General features: G+C 41.4%; 1 pseudogene; it reads right to left on the bottom strand.

Annotated features, from left to right (window-relative positions):
• Positions 1-445: 445 nt before the first annotated feature.
• Positions 446-563, bottom strand: LOC124556128 (annotated as a pseudogene).
• Between the last annotated feature and the right edge of the window lie 18,948 nt (positions 564-19,511).

Genomic DNA, 19,511 nt, shown 5'->3' on the forward strand with positions numbered 1-19,511 from the left:
AGTCCGCGCATTCTTCCTAGCGCTTTATCCTCGTCTCGCTGACGTGTGGCTTCCACTTAAGGCGTCGGTCTAGTCTGACACCGAGATACATGCTGATATCGGACCAAGCTATGGGGCCTCCCATGATCGGCAGCGGCTGCAGCTCTAGCGGAATCTTCTACCTGCTGAAAATCGCCGCCTGACTTTAGCCCTCACTGAATTTGAGCCGCCATTTGGTAGTTCATGCTAAAACTAAAACTCCTCCCGAACAGGCTATGAAAGCCCAACGGTACCGACCGGCCGCCGTTTCATCCTCAGCCCACAGGCGTCACTGGATGCGGATATGGAGGGTCATGTGGTCAGCACACCGCTCTCCCGGCCGTAGGTCAGTTTCTGAGACTGGAGCCTCTACTTCTCAGTCAAGTAGCTCCTCAGTTTGCCTCACAAGGGCTGAGTGCACCCCGCTTGCCAACAGCGCTCGGCAGACCGGATGGTCACCCATCCAAGTGCCAGCCCAGCCCAACAGCGCTTAACTTCAGTGATCTGACGGGAACCGCTGTTACCACTGCGGCAAGGCCGTTGTCTGGTAGTTCATGCTGCCAGCTCACTGTTGCAGGCCAGCTGCCGGCGCGTCTCATCAGTTGCGCGTTCGTGCTTCGCGCGCAAAGGGCTGTGTCACCCGCGTAGAGCGCAAGTTCGACCCTCGGTACCTTAGGGACGTTTGCCGTGGAAATGGAGCACAGAAGGGGCCGAGACTGTCCGCTGTGGCACTTCCGCTCTGATGGGACGTGCTGTGAACTGCCCACGAACGTGGACGGAGCGTACAGTGAAGTACGATCTGAGCAGGTGGGCGTCCGACACTGGTAACCCATGTACCACAAGTTGTACGTGAGTCCGTCGTGCCACACGCTGTCCAAGGCTCTGGAGACGTCAAGGAGTACCGCCCCAAGGTACTTGCGTCGGTCCAGTGCCATCATCGCATGCTCCACCAGGCGAAGGAGTTGGTGCTGTGTTGAGTGGCCTCTGCGGAAGCCGAACTGCTCTTCAGGGAGCAGGCCTTCATCCCTAACGTGGCGCCACAGTCACTCGGCGTACAGCTTCCCGAACACCTTGGAGACTGCAAGCAGCAGGCTGATGGGCCGGTAGTTTTGCGATAACCTTTTGTCTTCAGCAGCCCTAGGAATGGCTACCACATCCGCATGTTTCCGTGCAGAGGGACAGTTGCAGGTCCTCGTGATGGTGTTGAAGATCATGGTTAACTTGGTAACAGCTTGTGGCGGCAGCTGCCGTAGTATGTCGTTACCAACGTTGTCACACACCCCTGCTTTCCTGGGCTCGAGGTGCGTTGACACTGTACTTCTTCTTCAGATATGTCTTCTATGAAGTCTCCTTCTTCTCTGGTACCCATGAAGACCAGTAGTCGGTCGTCTACCAGACGGACGTGTTCGTCGTCGATGACGTCTTCTACCGGCGGAAAGTTGGGTGGGAACACGTCGGCCAACACGCTGATCTTGGCGTCAGGTTCCGTTATGACGTCACGACCAACTTCCTCTGGCGGGATTCGCTGGCGTCGACACAAGAACTGCTGTACCGTCATCGAGTCTGAGCGTGCCAGTTTTCCCATCCCAGTCTTGATTTCGGTGACGCCAGCGAATCCCGCCACTGCAAGTTGGTCGTAACGTCATAACGGAACCTGACGCCAAGGCCAGCGTGGGCACCTCTGGTGTTGCGGTGCTGTCGGTTTAGCAGGTTCTTGGTTGCCTATTGTCTCGTGACCCGCCATTCACGGTACACCCGGTGTTTCTCGCGTATGGCCTATATTATGTCTGTGGGAAACTGGTGGGAGTAATCCGTTAAGTATTACATTCTATGTAAAAGTGTGTGATGTGGTACCAGCTGGTCATCACAATGGATGGTTCAAATGGCTCTAAGCACTATGGGACTGAATATCTGAGGTCATCAGTCCCCTAGACTTAGAACTACTTAAAACTAACTAACCTAAGGACATCACACACATCCACGCCCAAGGCAGGATTCGAACCTGCTACCGTAGCAACAGCGTGGTTCTGGACTAAAGCGCCTAGAACCGCTCGGCCACAGCGACCGGCCATCACAATGGAAGCAGACGGATACTAACAAAAAAGCCGCCCATATTGTAGCAGTAAGTGCAAAAGTAAGTTCTGGATCCAAATCTACAGATAAACAATTCTCAAGCTCCATCTTCTTGTCACTGAGCCATCACCCAGCATTATGCTTGAAATTGATATCTAACATCCGGAAAACCATCTGGAGATGAGCCTGAAAAGGCTCAAAAACCGGTTCATGGAATAATAAATAACTGTTTCAAAAAAGTGACCGGTTGTAATTTTATATATTTACAGGTTCATTCAAATTTGGATGATATAAGACCATTTTCTGACGGACTCTCCTTTAATCTGATGAATGCTACAACAAATTCTTGGATTCACGAAAATGGGCTGCCCTTTTTCACAAGTTAAATTCTTGATGATTTTCACATTAGCAATAGATAGGACACATGCTTAAAAAGACTTTCAATTATTTTCATGTCTTGGGTACAGGATAATTTCTTATGGCTTCCCCTTTTGTTGGATCTTTTCTAACACATTCTTTCGTAAGAATACAGTGCAAGAAATTGATTTCCCTCTTTAGGAAGTCACACACGTTAAGTTTTCAGATCAATCCTTCTCTTATCAGTGCCTTAAAGACCGAAATTATCGGAATTCTTTGAGCACTCATATGTTGAAAATTACATCTTTTATTGTTTAGGGACACTTGCCACTTTTTGAACCATGCACGTATCTTGTCCAAATAATTTTGCAGCTCGTTTTGATCTTATGATGTGAATGACAGCATGGCCAGGGTTGCTCATATTGTCTCCTAAATCCCTTACACAGATTAAGAAAACCAGAGGGTCTATAGCGCTTAGGTGGATAACTCAAGATACAACTTCAGTTTCACCAAATAACTTTCCGTCAACTCCTACGAACTGTGAACATTCTGACAGGACATCACGAATCCAGTCGTACGGCTGAGACGATACTCCATATGTATGCATTAGGATTACAAGTCGCTTGTGAGAAACAGTGTCAAAAGCCTTGGGGAAATCCACAAATATGAAATCAACTGTCGATAGCACTCATGACCTGGCGTGGAGAAAGACACAGTTGTGTTTCACAAGAACGATATTTTTTGAATCCGTGTTGGTCATGTGTAAAAGATCGTTCCCATCGAGTTATTGCATAATGATGGAACATAGCATATGTTTCAAATTGCTTCTACAAATCAATGTCTCGTGTGAGTATACAATTCAGCTGGTCAATTCTGTTTCTTATCTTATGGATTGGTATGACATGCGCAACTTTCCAGTCTCTAGGAACGGATCTTTCATCTGGCGAGATAACTAAAACTGGGGCTATTCCGTTAACATACTAATTAACGATTTACATACAAACTGATAGCTCTATGAAATATCACCGAGTAAAATTTCGAATCGATGGGAAGCGAACTGAATACATAAACAGCTGTATGGGAGTTGAATAAAAGGTAAACTTCACATATTAAATCTACACTAGTACGGTTCGTATAAGGGAGACTACGTACAAGGCGCATGAGGCATATTCTTTTGTATCGCCTAAGTATTTGGACTAAAGGAAGTACCAAAGGAAACTTGACGATGTAAATTGGCTGTCATACTTAGTATTACAGTTGTACAGAGGTACACTAGTCAACTAAAATGGAGACGTTGGAAGAGAGACAACGTTCTCTTGCCGGAAGGTGGTTAAATAAACATACAAAACTTATGCATGACTTACTTTCACGGGAAAGGAAGGGTAGCGCACAGACCGCGAAAGGCAGGGATCCGAGTTCGTGCCTCGATCTAGCAGAAAGTTTTGGATTGTCGCCAGCCATTGTGGCCGAGCGGTTCTAGGCGCCTCAGTCCGGAACCGCGCTGCTGCTACGGTCACAGGTTCGAATCCTGCCTCGGGCATGGATGTGTCTGTTGTCCTTAGGTTAGTTAGGTTTAAGTAGTTCTAAGTCTATGGGACTGACGACCTCAAATGTTAAGTCCCATAGTGCTCAGAGCCATTTTAGCTTGTCACGGAAGATCATTGAGAATTAGGAATGGGCAAGATTTATAAAAACAAATCTAATATTTTTACCATATAATTCATTTAGGGATCCTGAGAGCAAGGCAATGGCATCACAGAGGTGCAGAGGCTATTGATAATTCCTGATGCTACGATGTACTCGAATACAGATTCTGTATAACGGGTTGCTTGTTTGATGATCATACGTGAAGCCATACAATCGGACTTTCTGAACACAACTCCGAATATAAGGAAAGCAAATAAACGTGATAACAATCACACAGTCAGTTTGACAGGTCATGAATCCAAATTTCTGCCTGTAATAATATTCAGAAGAATGGGAAAGGATATTGAGATGATCTGTTACATGGCTATCAGTTTGGCTTTAGGAAGGGTGAAGCTACCATAGAACCAGTCCTGATGTTGCACGAGATAACAGAGGTCTTCAGAACAGTCGTCTGATTTGTCGACCAAAATAAAGCATTCGACAACGTAAAGTGGTACAAGATATTCGAACCTCTCAGGAAAATTGGTATTCCTTATTGTGAAACACGAGCGATATGGTCGTACGATATCTACAGGAACCAAGAGGGAAAACAAGAATAGTAAACAAAGCATGAAGCACTCGGATTAAAAATTACCGAAGACTAGATGCAGCCAATCTCCTGTACAGTTCATTCAGTATATAGAAGAAGAAACGACGGAAATGAAATAAAGATTATGGAACAGAATTAAAAGCGGCACGTGAAAGGATATAAATCATAAGATTAGCTGCTGACATTGCTTTTCCCTGTGAATGTGAAGGAGAACTACAGAAACTGATGAGCAGAATGAACAATCTAATGGGCACAGAGTATACACTGACAGTAAACATAGGAAAGGCGAAAGGAATGAGGAGTAGCAGGAACGAGATTATCGAGAAACTTAACATAAAAGTAGATGAAGTGTAAGAATTCAGTTTGCGTTGGAAGCCCAGTTGAAACGTCCCCTTAGAAAAATTATAAATGACTGTGCTTAAACTGGCACACAATATTTTTAGCGCAACGCAATCTGACTTTCAATGATGCCTACAAAAGAATGGCCCTGACTAAAAATAACCTATACCTTTCATGAATCACTTACCTCACAAAAATCTTCGTTACTCAAGCAACTGCAATACAGCGAGCGCCAATACTGCCACCTAAATAAAAGAAGGCACTAACTACTGATAGGCATAGTCAGCAAATGAAAGATTTTGATAGAGAACAAACAATGTATTTACCTTAATACTGTTCAAAAATCATTATATATATATATATATATATATCAGTTCATGACATCCTGTCTTACAAATTTACTCTCTCTGATGGACACACGTCCAGATCATCCGCTCTCAAAACTCCGCCACCTCACTCCCCATATCCATCACTGCTGGCGGCTCACCTCCAACTGCGCAACGCTACGCGCTGTTAACAGCCAACTGCCCAACACTACAATAGTAAATTCCAACAATGCAAACCAGCCACAGACTGCACACAGCACAGTCAGTGATTTTCATATAGAGCGCTACATGGCATTACCAACATAAAAACCTAAACAGCCTACTTACACAGTGATACATAACTAACGAAGGCAAGGAGGGTATCGGAAGCTAACTAGTACAGGCAAAGAGAGTATTACTCGCTAAAGGAAGTGTACTGATGTCATAGAGAGGCCTTAATTTAAGAAAAAAATGTTCTGATAATGTACGTTTGAACACAAGAATATATGGAAGTTAATCGTTGTGTCTGGGTAAACAGGAAAACAAGAGAATCCGAGTGCTTGATCTACATTGTTAAAGAAGAATGCAGAAAACACGATAAACCACACACATTTAAAGGTTGTCTATTCAGCTCAATGGCTTACGAGCAACTTAAGTGGTGGCCATTATACAGAAAATGTGGGGAAGGAGAACCAAAGATTGCCTTTTACTGGATGCAACAAATCTACTAGGGAGGCTGCGTACACAGAAGAACGGTGCCCTATACTAGATTTTTCCGTCCTCTTCTCCAATATTGTTGCGCGGTATGGACTTCCAGTTGTACCGCGTCTATTATAAACTGTTGGTCCCTCTATAACATGGTGGGTAAGTCATTTCAAAGAACGGAGGAAGACAATGACGCATCACTTTCAGTAGGACCATGTTTAATCAAGCACTGTGTATTTAATCCAACCATCAGGTTGATGACAACCTTGCTTACTAGTGGAGTTCAAATAGTTCAAATGGCTCTAAGCACTATGAGACTTAACTTCTGAGGTCATCAGGCCCCTAGAACTTAGAACTACTTAAACCTAACTAACCTAAGGACATCTCACACATCCATGTCCGAGGCAGGATTCGAACCTGCGGTCCCGCGGTTCCAAACTGAAGCGCCTAGAACCGCTCGGCTACCCCGGCCGGCACTAGTGGTGTCCTTACCAGATAGGAGTGACAGAGGGTATCCCAAAAAATTCAGAGGACAACTCATTTTAACCATCGCAAAATAGACATGAGAATATCACAGATATGATAAGCGACTTAAGAGTAGAAATCATTCAAAAAAAGGTATTCGTTGCCGTGAGAAGTTTTCAAGAAACTGCGATCACCAACTTTCTTCTACGAATGCCAGAATACTTTTTTGATCGCAGATACTTAGGTAGAAATAACCATCGTAATAAAATAACAGAAATCATAGCCCTAACGGGAAGAGTTAGACGTTCATTTTTCCTACATTCTATTCAAGAGTGGAACGGTCGATAAATAATCTGAGAGTGAATGATAATTAATTGAAACCCTCAGCTGCCGACAGGTGTTGTTGATATACCGTGATGGAGACAGCTGAAAATGTGTCCGAACCGGGACTCGAACGCGGGACCTCTTGCTTACATAGCATACGCTCTATCCATCTGAGCCACCGAGGTCACTGATAAATAGTGCGACTGCAGGGATTTATCCCTTGCACGCCTCCCGTTAGACCCACATTCCCAACTGTCCTCAATCTACATACGTAATATCCACCTGTGTCCTCGGTGGTTGTCCTTATCAAGGTATGTCAACAACACCTGTCGGCAGCGGAGGGTTTCAATCAATTATCATTTGTTCTAGTGAAGCTGCACGGTCATCAATGGTATCTGTTCTTTCGAGAACAGTTACTATCTTCATATATAATCTGAGAGTGGTTCTATGAACCCTCTGCAAGAAACTATATTGTGAGTTGCAAAATAATCAAGTAGGTGTAAGTCTGACGTGCTGTAACTGAACACCCTTGCTCAATATTCTTGTCTAAGTGGATAACCTTACAGAAATTCATTACTCCAAGATTCTTTATGTAGCTCTGAATTTGATTATCATTATCATCGACGATATGCAGCGAGCAGAAACGACAGTTTATTGGAGGAAATATACAGAATGTTTCAAAGTAATCTTTGCAACTTTGATCACATATGTTTCGGAAACGGTGATAGGTAGAAATGCGTGGTTTGATGCAAAATGTTCAAACACACGTGAAGTTTTAATGGCCTTTTAACACAGTTCATCGTCAGCACCATCGTGTGCAACTGCTGCTCTGATGGGAACTCGCAGGTCCTGCAGGTCGCACACCGGCGTCTGGTGGACAGCATCCTTCACAAAGACAGAAGGGGAAAAAAATGTAATGGGGTTATCTTCGGACACCTTGGGGACCACGAAATGGGTTCTCCTATGCCAATCCAGATTCCTGGAAACATTTCGTCCAAAGACTTCCCAACGATCCGGGTCCAGTGGGGAGGGGCTCCGTTCTGCTGCAGCATGATGTCGCCTTCCAGTTCTTTAACGTGCGGAAATATTCCATCACGTCCAGATAAACAGTCGAGGCTGTTGACACTCTGCAAAGAAAAAGTGTTCCACCACACGTCCATGAACCAGAATGCAACACACGTGTACCTTTGGACTGTCGTGCACAATTTCCATTCTGACGTGTGGATTCTCAGAGCTCCAGATCCTCACATTGCGTCGGCTCATCTTCCTGGACACATGAAAGTAAATTTAGTCCATGAACATACCCTTTTTGTCCCGATACTTTTGATCCAAGCCGGCCGTTGTGGCCGAGCGGTTCTAGGCTCTTCAGTATGGAACCGCGCGACCGCTACGGTCGCAGGTTCGAATCCTGCCTCGGGTATGGATGTGTATGATGTCCTTAAGTTAGTTAGGTTTAAGTAGTTCTAAGTTCTAGGGGACTGATGACCTCAGATGTTAAGTCCCATAGTGCTCAGAGCCATTTGAACCATCACCTTTTTCAGATAATCTGTGTCATTGTTGATAAGACTCAGAATCTCAGGTGCATATGCTCTGCACTCTGCCCTGTCATCAGGTTGAAGTGTATGCAGCAGCTCCACCTTATAGGAATGAAGCTTCAGTGTCTCGTGTAGCACACTGTGCACCGTGATTGATGGTAGCTGCAATTGTCGAGACGCTGGATTGATTCGGTTGGGCTCCAGAGAAATGCCTGTCGCAGCGTTCCACAGCAGCATCATTTGCCTTCGGACGCCCAGAACCCGTTCTCTTCGTGACACTTGCAGATTCCACGTAATGGCGGTGTGCCTTCGTAACGTGTCTGGAAGCTCTGCTGAACGTGAATGTATCTATAAACCATTCCTCACAAAGTATCGTCTGCTGGGAGGTGGCCATTTCGTCAATAACTAATCTGCAAAAACAAAACGAAAAACTTTAGGTTCGTAAGTGTGTCTTTGTGTGTGTATGTGTGTGTGTGTGTGTGTGTGTGTGTGTGTGTGTGTGAATATTGCGAAGGAAGCCTCACCTTTCTATCCTCATTTCTAAAATATGTGTGATCAAAGTTGTAAATATCATTTTGGGACAACCCGTGCATGTATAGGTCAACGTTATTCGCGGTGTACCATTGTGGTTAACTGTCGTATTGAGACGCAGAGCTAGTGGCCTCTCAGGAATCGGTTTGTAAGTTAGCAGCAGTTACCTGACACACACGCATGTCCACAACGGCAAACACGCCGTGCGTTGAAATCCTACACTATACACGTGTATTATGAAAGCTAACACTTGCGCAATGCAGGAGCAAGTATACCGAACGAGCTGGCACAGTGCTTACAGCAACTCCGCTTGAACGGGTGAAGAGCGGACTTCAAATTCCCGTCCTGACTAAAATCCGAACCTCCAGGTGTCAGACACTCAGATCTGTACCAAACGTTATATGTTGTTACGGTACCAACCAAAACTCCGATTTAGTTCGTACTATTTGCTGTTGTCTAGCAGAACGGGCGTAAACGTCAATTAAAAGAAACACAAGAACCACCAGAGCGCAGGAAAAGTGTCTCTATGAGCACTTAAAAAGTGGGGCAGTCGTGGGTGAGTTGGATGAGCGTGAGAAAGTTGTAGCGAGGGTCCCGGGTTCGAATCCCATTGATCAGAGGGATTCTCTTTTCTTTGTTTGTGTGTGAGGAATGTTTCCTTAAAGTTTGGTCGTACCTTTTTGTAACACCCTGTATATGGTTCCTCTGAAAATGACACGACTGATTTTCTTCCCCATCCTACATCTCTGATGCTACATCTCTGATGACCCTGTCATCGACTGTACGTTACACCCTTATTGTTCTTTCTCTCTTTCCATTTAATAGTTCTATGTATTCGTATTGTCATTCTTATCATCACTGCGATTTGTTAGTTGCAACGTTGGTATCTGTTTCTCAGATGCTTACCTTCAGTTCTCTTTTAGTTTTCTTTCGATACAGTTTAAACAGAAAATAGCCTCCAGAGGGAAACATTTCCTTTGTAAAGGTTTTTAGCTCGATGGTACCAGAAATGGATACAGAAGATTAAGAACTACTCATACGATACATGCATCACTAAATATGTAGCGACTTTTATTTGTTGAAGACCAGGCGATAATCGCCACGAGTGTCAGTGAAGATACTTACGAACAGTTGCTCATAAATGCCACATTGCAGCTATGGTGCAAAATCCTGAAATCTGAACTAACATCACCAGAATACTGGTATTTAGAAGACCAGAATCTACTAAATGGCACATAGTACAAGTAGGAAAAAACAAATACAAAGAAGATTTGTAGAACACCCCTTTTCATTACAGGAAAAAAATCGCCGGAAAAATGTACGAAGTTTTAGTTTCTGTAACTGCTCACTTCGGAGAAATTAAACAATGCGTAAGAACAGAGAGACAATGATTAAACTATACTAAACATGGCTACTCGTGCTCTGAAGTACCAAAGTTAAGTCTGAGTTTTAAAGAAAAGGGAAGTTCTAGACAACAGAAACGAGGTTTGTGAGAAGAATAGCAAGGTTGAGAGAAGAGACAAATAAGTAAATTTAGAAATACTACGTATAAGAGTTGTCATAAGACAGAATGGATAAATAAATGAGATAATATCATATTCTCAAAATACACGGTCCAGTCACATTAGTGTGACCACCACCTATGTTCGACGTCAACGTGCAATAACCACTCACAGACGGCAGGGGGCATCACTAACAGTGGAGGATTTATAAAACGTGTCGAGGGGACGTGGACAACAGTGCAGTCGTTGTCGTAATGCGGAAACGTAGCGATTTATCTGATTCTCAAAAGTGCATGATCACTGGCTTTCGGGCCAAGAGTGGTAGCATTTCCGAAATGGCTAAGTTCTGTAAACCGTTAACGTTCACTGTGGTTTAAGTATAGAGTGCATGACAACTATGATGCAACTATGGTGCACCACAAGCCATAGATGACAGGGATCAACGACGGCTGCAGAGGTGAGTACGGAGAATGGACGTGCAGCTGCTGAGCAAGCAACTGCCCAGAAGAACCGAGAAGCTAACAAAACACTGTCTCCTCGACGACAGTTCTGCGAACGTTGCTGCGTGTGGCCCCTGCAGCAGGCACCTAGTTCATTGGTGACGGAGGCCAGTACCACAACTGGACGTGCACTAACTGGCGACATGTGTCCTTTCCAGATGAATCACGTTTTATGCTCCATCAGACAGAAGGCCATTGGCTTGTACGGCGTGAAACATCTGAAAGCAAATCGTCAAAAGGACCAGGTCGATGGTCATTTCCTGGATGATCTCGTCATTGCGGGAGGCACAATGGATCAACAAAAGTATGCACTGTAAGTAGGCTGTTTAAGTTTTTATGTTGGTAACGCCACGTAGCGCTCTGAATGAAAATCACTGACTGCGCTGTGTGCAGTCTGTGCCTAGTGGGCATTGTTGGAATATTCGCTATTGTAGTGTTGGGCAGTTGGATGTGAACAGCGCGTAGCGTTGTGCAGTTGGAGGTGAGCCACCTGCAGTGGTGGATGTGGAGAGAGAGATCCCAGAGTTTTGAGAGGTTACTATAAGCGGACGATCTGGACGTGTGTCCACCAGAAAAAGGACATTTGTAAAGATGGTTGACATGAATTGATAGATTAATATAATGACTTCTGAAAATTATGGAGGTAAATACATTGTTTGTTCTCTATGAAAATCTTTCATTTGCTAACTATGACTATCAGTAGTTAGTGCCTTCAGTAGTTAGAGTCTTTTATTTAGCTGGCAGTATTGGCGCTCGCTGGATTGCAGTAGTTGGAGTAACGAAGATTTTTGTGAGGTAAGTGATTCATGAAACGTATAGGTTATTGTTAGTCAGGGCCATTCTTTTATAGAGATTAGTGAAAGTCAGATTTGAGTTGCGCTAAATATATTGTGCGTCAGTTTAGTGATGATCAGAATAAGTAAAGAGAAAACTGTTTGAGTACGTTGAGTTTTGCTCAGCTGTTTGAAAATCAAATAACGTAGAAGTTTACCAGACACTAATACATTGTCATTGTAATTCATGCAACGAATGGAACAAAATCAGGAACGAACACAACAACAGCTACAAAAGTTAGACGCAATGGAACAAAATCAGGAACGAACACAGCAAGAACTACAAAAGTTAGACACAATAGAACAAAACCTTCAAGAGTTAAACACAATTGAGCAAACGCTTGAACAAAAACGTAAAGGTTTAACTACTGAGCTACTTAAAATCGAATCGAAATGTCAAAAAGTCTGTAATGACGTAAAAACATAACTTTGTGAGCATTTTAAACCTATTTTTTCGCGTCATGAAAATGCATAACACAATCACGAAGCAGCCATGAAAGAACTGCAAACTATTGTTCATGAAAATCATGACACCTTGTAAGCTACAATTGACTCAGTTGCATCTACCGATTCGGTTACGCAACTTGCAAAAACTCAAGGAAACTTAAAGGACACAGCAGATACGCTTTCAACAGAAATGGATACTCTGAAATTTGGTTCAGAAAAACACACTGAGGAAATCAGTTCATTATCGGAGAAAGTAGCCAAACTTTCGGATCAGTTCACCAACTTATCTACGAAGGTAGATGATGATCTGAATAACATAAGACCAGTAGCCTTTACTGACACAGAAGAGTATGAACAAATTAGAAAATTCAAGAAATGGTTCAAAAGGCTCTGAGCACTATGGGACTTAATATCTGAGGTCATCAGTCCCCAAGAACATAGAACTACTTAAATCTAACTAACCTAAGGACATCACACACATCCATGCCCGAGGCAGGATTAGAACCTGCGACCGTAGCGGTCGCGCGGTTCCAGACTGAAGCGCTCGGCCACGACGGCCGGCTAGAAGATTCAAACAAAATCAGAATCAAACTAATATGCAACACAAAAGGTAAATTTGGGAAGTACAAGATCAGTTGGAAAAAGTAATACAAGAATTACATATTTCAGAGGATACTCGCGCTCCAATACGGGAAGAGGGACATACAGATATGGAAAAGCCACAAAATAATAACACAGGGCATTTCGGAAATTATGAAAGAAATTGGTAAGGTGCACCGAATTCTGAGATGGACACGACGTAACAATGACCGTTATGCGACTCGCCGACATGTTGATTTTGACTATAAGTTGTTTATTACTAAACGTAAATTCAAAACATTTAAGATTTCTGGCAATGACATTCATCCACAATCGTGGCTTCATCAATTCTCTCATTGTTTTCCTGCCAACTGGTCATTAGAGCATGGATTGGAATTTATGTGTGGCTACTTGGAAAATGAACCTGCTGTAAGAATGCGTTCGATCATTCGCGATTGTCACAGTGAAGGAGAATTTTACCATGCCTTCCTCTCAGCATATTGGTCTCAAGCTACTCAAGATCGCGTAAAACATAGCATCATAATGATGAAACATTTCGAACAATCTAAATTTTCCAGTCTTGCCAAATATTTTGAAGACATGTTGCATAAGAATCAGCATCTGTCAAACCCATACAACCCCTCATAACTTATTCGGATTTGCTTAATCAAATTTCCTGAACATTTACGACATATTATTTTGGCAGGACGTTGCAAAGACGACATCGAAGCTTTTCAGGGACTGTTACAAGAATTGAAAATTGACACTGACAATCGTGGGACGCGAAAACAGGAACACAACAATTACAGGTCACGTCCTTCACAATTCCGCGATGACAGAAATAATAACCGGACACGGCAAGGTTAGTCTTACAGTGCAAATCGTGATCAAAACAGACACCACCCGTATGACAACTGTTGGCAGAATAGTAATAATTACAGGGAAAAATCACTTCTCCACGGTAATGACAATGACAGACACAATCATAGAAACAGACAGTATGGGAACCAGAACTATTATTATCAAGGGAGACAGAACAATTTCATATGGAACAGCCCACCACACAGTTACGACTCAGGAAGAAATTCTCCACCATGTGACCGACAAGAAAGAAATTTCAGAAACCACCGACATGACGACAGACGATATAATCTTAACAACAGACCAGAATTTAATCAGAACTGGCGGGATTCAAACAGGACAGGGCCCTCTCGACATGCTGAAATTGTAGAGGTTAGATCTCCAAATCGCGATAACGATGTGTGACAACAAAGAGACAGTAGACAATGACCCACACCGCTGGCAGCCACAAAACGTACTTATGAAGCTGACGACGTAGCTGCCGTGTCTATTAATTACGTAAAAATGGAAGACATTACGGACATCTTACTCCAGGAACACGGCGTAAAACAGAACAATATTGCATATCCTGTAATTCACATTACAGTAAATGACGTAAAATTTACGGCAGTACTTGATTCTGGCAGTTCCATTTCAGCAATTAGTGAAACAGCCTTTAGCAAATGCAACAAATCGAACAATTGCCCCACAATTCCGTTACGTAAGATTAAATTACAAGGTGTAATCATTGGAAAAAGTGTAGATGTACGCCAACAAACCAACTTAGAATCCTTTTGTCAAAGCCACAGTTTCACTATGAACTTACTTATCGTTCCATTATTGTCAACAGAAATTATATTTGGAGTAGACTTTTTGAATGAATACGAAGCAATCTTAAACTTTCACGATGCTGAAATAAGTTTCGAGAAAGATGGTAAGTCAATAGCTTTGAAACCCTGACGAGGAAATTAATTGGCTTTACCTCTTCTTTGACAACAGTTCGGAATTTTCGATGGAACTTGACACTAACAATCACTCTGCAAGTATTGACAAGGATGATATCGACGACGTATTTGACACTAATGACTTAATTCAGAATAAAATTCAAACAACTGAGAACTGTAATGACACTGATAGGCAGGTCCTTTTTGACATTTTACAAGCACATTCTACAGATTTTACTCACAAAACAGGAACAATCAACGGATTTCAATACCAGTTTCGTGTTCGTGAGCGTACTAAATTTTGTGTTAGACCATACGTAATTCCGGTACTTTATAGGGACCGTGTTAGAACAGAAATACAATCTATGCTCGACGAGGGCGTTATGGAGCCCGCAGTAAGCTCACACAACAATCCATTACATGTTGAGAATAAAAATGGATCGATCAGGCTTATCTTAGATTCGAGACAAATCAATACTATCATCATTCCTGAAACAGACAGGCCGTAAACGCTGGAATAACTTCTTCAAAATTTTAATGGTGTCAAAGTGTTGTCGTCTATTGATCTCAGATCCAGCTTTTATCAGATCGAACTTCATCCAGAATGTAGAAAATACACAGCTTTTCTTTGTTTCGGCGTTTGTTATCAATTTCGGAAACTTCCTTTTGGTTTAAACATTTCTTCAGCAGCATTCATTCCTGGGCTAAATTCCATATTACCTGAGTTCTTAAAACGTCATAACACCTTATATGTGTACGATATTCTAATAGCAGAAGCCTCATGGGAACAACATAATCGCATCCTCAACAGTGTGTTACGTATTTTTGCAGAATCTGGAATTACAGTTAACTTTGAAAAGCCTGAATTCGGTAGGTCAAAGGTGAAGTTTTTGGGACACATTATTTCTTCTGAAGGCATTCAGCCAGATCATGAAAAGTTAGAAGCAATCAGAGCCACTCTAATTCCATCCACAAAAAAACAAGTCCGCAGTTTTCTAGGTCTCGTAAATTTTTACCGTCGTTTTCTGAATATGCAAATTCTAGTTACACCAAAACTTTGTTCTCTCACTGGAAAAAAATACTATTTGGAATTGGGACGAACAGGCACAGTTGTAATTCAATTCTTTGAAAGAAGCATTACTTAACGCGCCAAAACTAGCTCATCCAGATCTGTCACAAGATTTCTGCCTTAGCACAGATTCTTCTAAAGTTGGTGTTGGTGCCCATTTATTTCAAGAAGCCATAGAAAATGACACTACTGTTCAGGCAACCATTGCTTCTGCTAGCCGCGTGCTAACAAAATCTGAAAATAATTATTCCATCACTTAATTAGAAGCTTTATCTATCGTTTGGGCATTTAACAAATTCCGTTTCTTTCTTTCCGGTAAACACGTAAAAGTATATAGTGATTATCGTGCATTACAATTTCCTATGTCTTCAAAATTAAATCGTGACAGGTTAAAACGTTGGGCATTGTTTTTGCAAGTATTCCCCTTCACAATAGTCTACATTCCTGGCAAGGAGAACATTGTTACGGACGCACTGTCACGTGCACCGGCTGGGCTTGAGAACAGTAACACAGAAGGCAACCTCGAGAAAAATTTCAGTATTCTTTACATTCAGAAATTCGCCTTTGAAAACTTAATCACCACATCTTTAAAGGACATTGCTCATGAACAAGATAAAGATTCGATTTGGAAAGACATTAAAAGTAAATGGCATGAAAAGACACACACACAGATTCAGCATTATTATCTGGTTAGAAACAACATAATCTTCAAACATGGCACTGTTGATGACAAGCTATGGGTACTTTGCATTCCTGACGATTTTGTTAATAAGCTCATTTGGTACATTCATTTGAGCTACACACATTTTGGTCCACGAAAATGTTATCATATTCTTCGGACGACTTGTTATTTTAACAATATGGAAAAGAGAATTTGGAGAGTTTTGTCTATATGTAAACTTTGCCAAAAGGCCAAACCATCTACCATCTCACATCGCGCTCCATTGTTTCCTATCATTCCTTCCAAATTAAAAGAATTTGCTGCTGTTGATCTCTTGGGACCCCCTGTCAGAACATGGAATGGATTTTCGTAAGTTCTAGTCGCTGTCGAACTTCCTTCAAAATTTGTTTCTTTCACACCGTTGCGTAAAGTCACTGCACCGTCTGTATCCAACGCCTTTGTTAAAAATTTCTTACGTGAAGTTGGACATGTTGCTAAAGTCATTTCAGATAATGGACTGCAATTCAGATCTGCTGTTTGGTCACGCATGCTTCGGAATAATAAAATCAAACCTGTTTTTATTCATTGTACTCACCACATTGTAACCTGTCTGAACAGACTTTATCATCACAGAAAGCATCAATATTGGGACATAGATTTACACTTATTTCAAAACGTGCTCAATGAAACGCCTCATGACACCACTGCTTTACCACCTATTCTTGTACTGAAGAATGAAGAACCACCAAACGGAATCAGAGAGCTTGTACCTTTTCCGAATACGCGTAAACTTCGACACAAAGACATAATTGATTTGACTATCAAAAATATAAATTCTGCTGCAGACAAAAGGGGAAAACTACATGCTAAAGCAAGTGCAAAGAAACTATATATTGGTCAGAACGTTCTCATTAAAGCTCACATAAGACGAAACACTTGAGTCACAAATTCTTTCTGATTACAATAGACCTTACAGAATCCAACATATACCACATGATAATTGCGTTGACGCTGAAACTCTGTGTACTAGGAAGAGTAAAGGTTTACACCACATTTCACATGTAAACCTGTTTATTGACAGATAATCTGCTTTTTAACTTTGTCTTTGCCATAAAATTTTTCACTTCACGTTACTAGTACGCTTTGTCACACTTAGAAACTGTTAACATGCAACAATGTTTTGAAGTCAACTATCCAGGCAAGAACCTAGGGAACTTATTCAGACAGTAATTACGATTGCATTTTTGTAGTGAACAGACGACACAGTGTTATTGTGTGTACATTCTTGCTTGTTAGTTGCACGACTACATAACGACTATAAGGATTATATATTTGGAACATGTACTGCTAATGACATTTTAATGCAACATTTTGGTTTACTTAAAATACATTCTGGATTTGAAGTACTTTCTGTGAGATTACAGATGACTTAGTATTTGCTTTGTTTGATAGCTACACGATTATATCATGATGCTACTAATGAGTGACACAATTTACATTGTTGCTTTTGTTCTGTATCTGTTTTGTATCTGCACAGTTTTTCTGTATTGTTCTGGAAAGTAAAACTTGTTTTAGTAAAAACTTTTGTGGTTAGCTACAGTGAGATAGGTATTTTACGTTACACAACAATACATTACAGTACAGTACTTTCTTGGTCACGGTAATGTACGTAATAACTACGATATCTATATGCATAGAATTTCACTTTTGTTTATGACAAGGTAAGTACATTGACTTTTGCAGAACTTTGCTTACGGAGGACGATAATTACGACACTTTGCACATTTTTACCGTTAAGTAATGACAGAAAGCATCTTACCAGAAGATGCACAGTTTAGCGCTACAGGACACGCATTTGAGTGATTAAGTTTTGTACTTAAAACAGTTTTAAAGATTTTTGAATTACAAAGATACAAAGAAGGTTTTCGGTGATACATTTCATTCCATTGCTGTGATCTGTAACGCCTGAGGGTATAATTACATTAATCCTCAGGGGGTACACGTTTACTTTGTGTACTAAGCATGTGGCAAACTCTAGGAGCCCTCGCTAATATCGTATTTGCTTATACAACTTTACACATCGGTACCATATTACTCGAACACAGAATTACACAACTATCTGATTATTTAACAGAGAACAAACACTTTTTTACTACATCAATGACACGTGTTTACGCAATTACACAGTTGGATAACTTAACATTTACAAAATTGTATTTTGTCTGTTCTTTGTAAACTGTTCAAATTTTTTCGGAACCATTGTGATACTATGAGAGCTTTGAATGATGTATTTGGTATTGAATCATTATTTTTTAAGTACATTTGAGGTAGATGACTTTATTGAAACGAGCAGAGTGCATTTTTAGTGATTTTGAGATTATTGAAGAAAGCTACGACGTTTTTGAGATTTGACTGAGGTGTTATGACATTATTGCGACGACGATGTGTATTGTGACATCGAGGTGAGGTTGTAATCATTATGAAGGGTGAGTGCGTGCGTGAATGTGAGTACCACTAAAGTAACAGAAATTTTGGACACTATTATATATGAGATTTTGTTTCTACACACTTCTACTGTAATTTTTCGACCTGTGAAATTTTATTGGTATCAAACTGTCACTGTAGTGGAAACTGCTGTCGGTAAGGAAGGTAGTTGACCTTGACATAGTGCGCTGTGGGCGACCAGTTGCGTGAAAGTTCCCTAAAAAAAAGCCATAAATGTGGGCCTTCCAGAGGCACAGGTGGATAAAAAAGAGGCCATTAACCTCGCTGTTGACATTTCTTTGTAGAAAGCACCGCAAATACGACACGGTCATACTTGAAGACATATGATTACACTTTGGAGCTCGTAATTTCTGATATTTACTGAAAGCCTAATTAAATGATGATAAATATTTTACATCTACTGTCTTTCTAGTTGAGAGATATTTTACTGCCATAGGGCTAGTGAATGACATTTCATGCCTTGCTTTATATATATATATATATATATATATATATATATATATATATATATATATATATATATATATATGTCTATTTTGTTTCATATCTAGTCTCTAGCTGCACTGCAGCACTGGTTAAAATAAAATTTAACAGATGTACTAATATATATTGTCTGTCTACAGATTCATTAAATAGTAATATTATGACCTATTTTCTTAAAAAAGGGAGCACAAATAGACATTTCCCTTCACAGGAATTGCATACATAATTTTTTTCAATGATTTGGTAACTTGTTTGGTAGA

Source organism: Schistocerca americana, chromosome 1 (assembly GCF_021461395.2).
Source record: "Schistocerca americana isolate TAMUIC-IGC-003095 chromosome 1, iqSchAmer2.1, whole genome shotgun sequence".
Classification (NCBI taxonomy): Eukaryota; Metazoa; Arthropoda; class Insecta; order Orthoptera; family Acrididae; genus Schistocerca; species Schistocerca americana.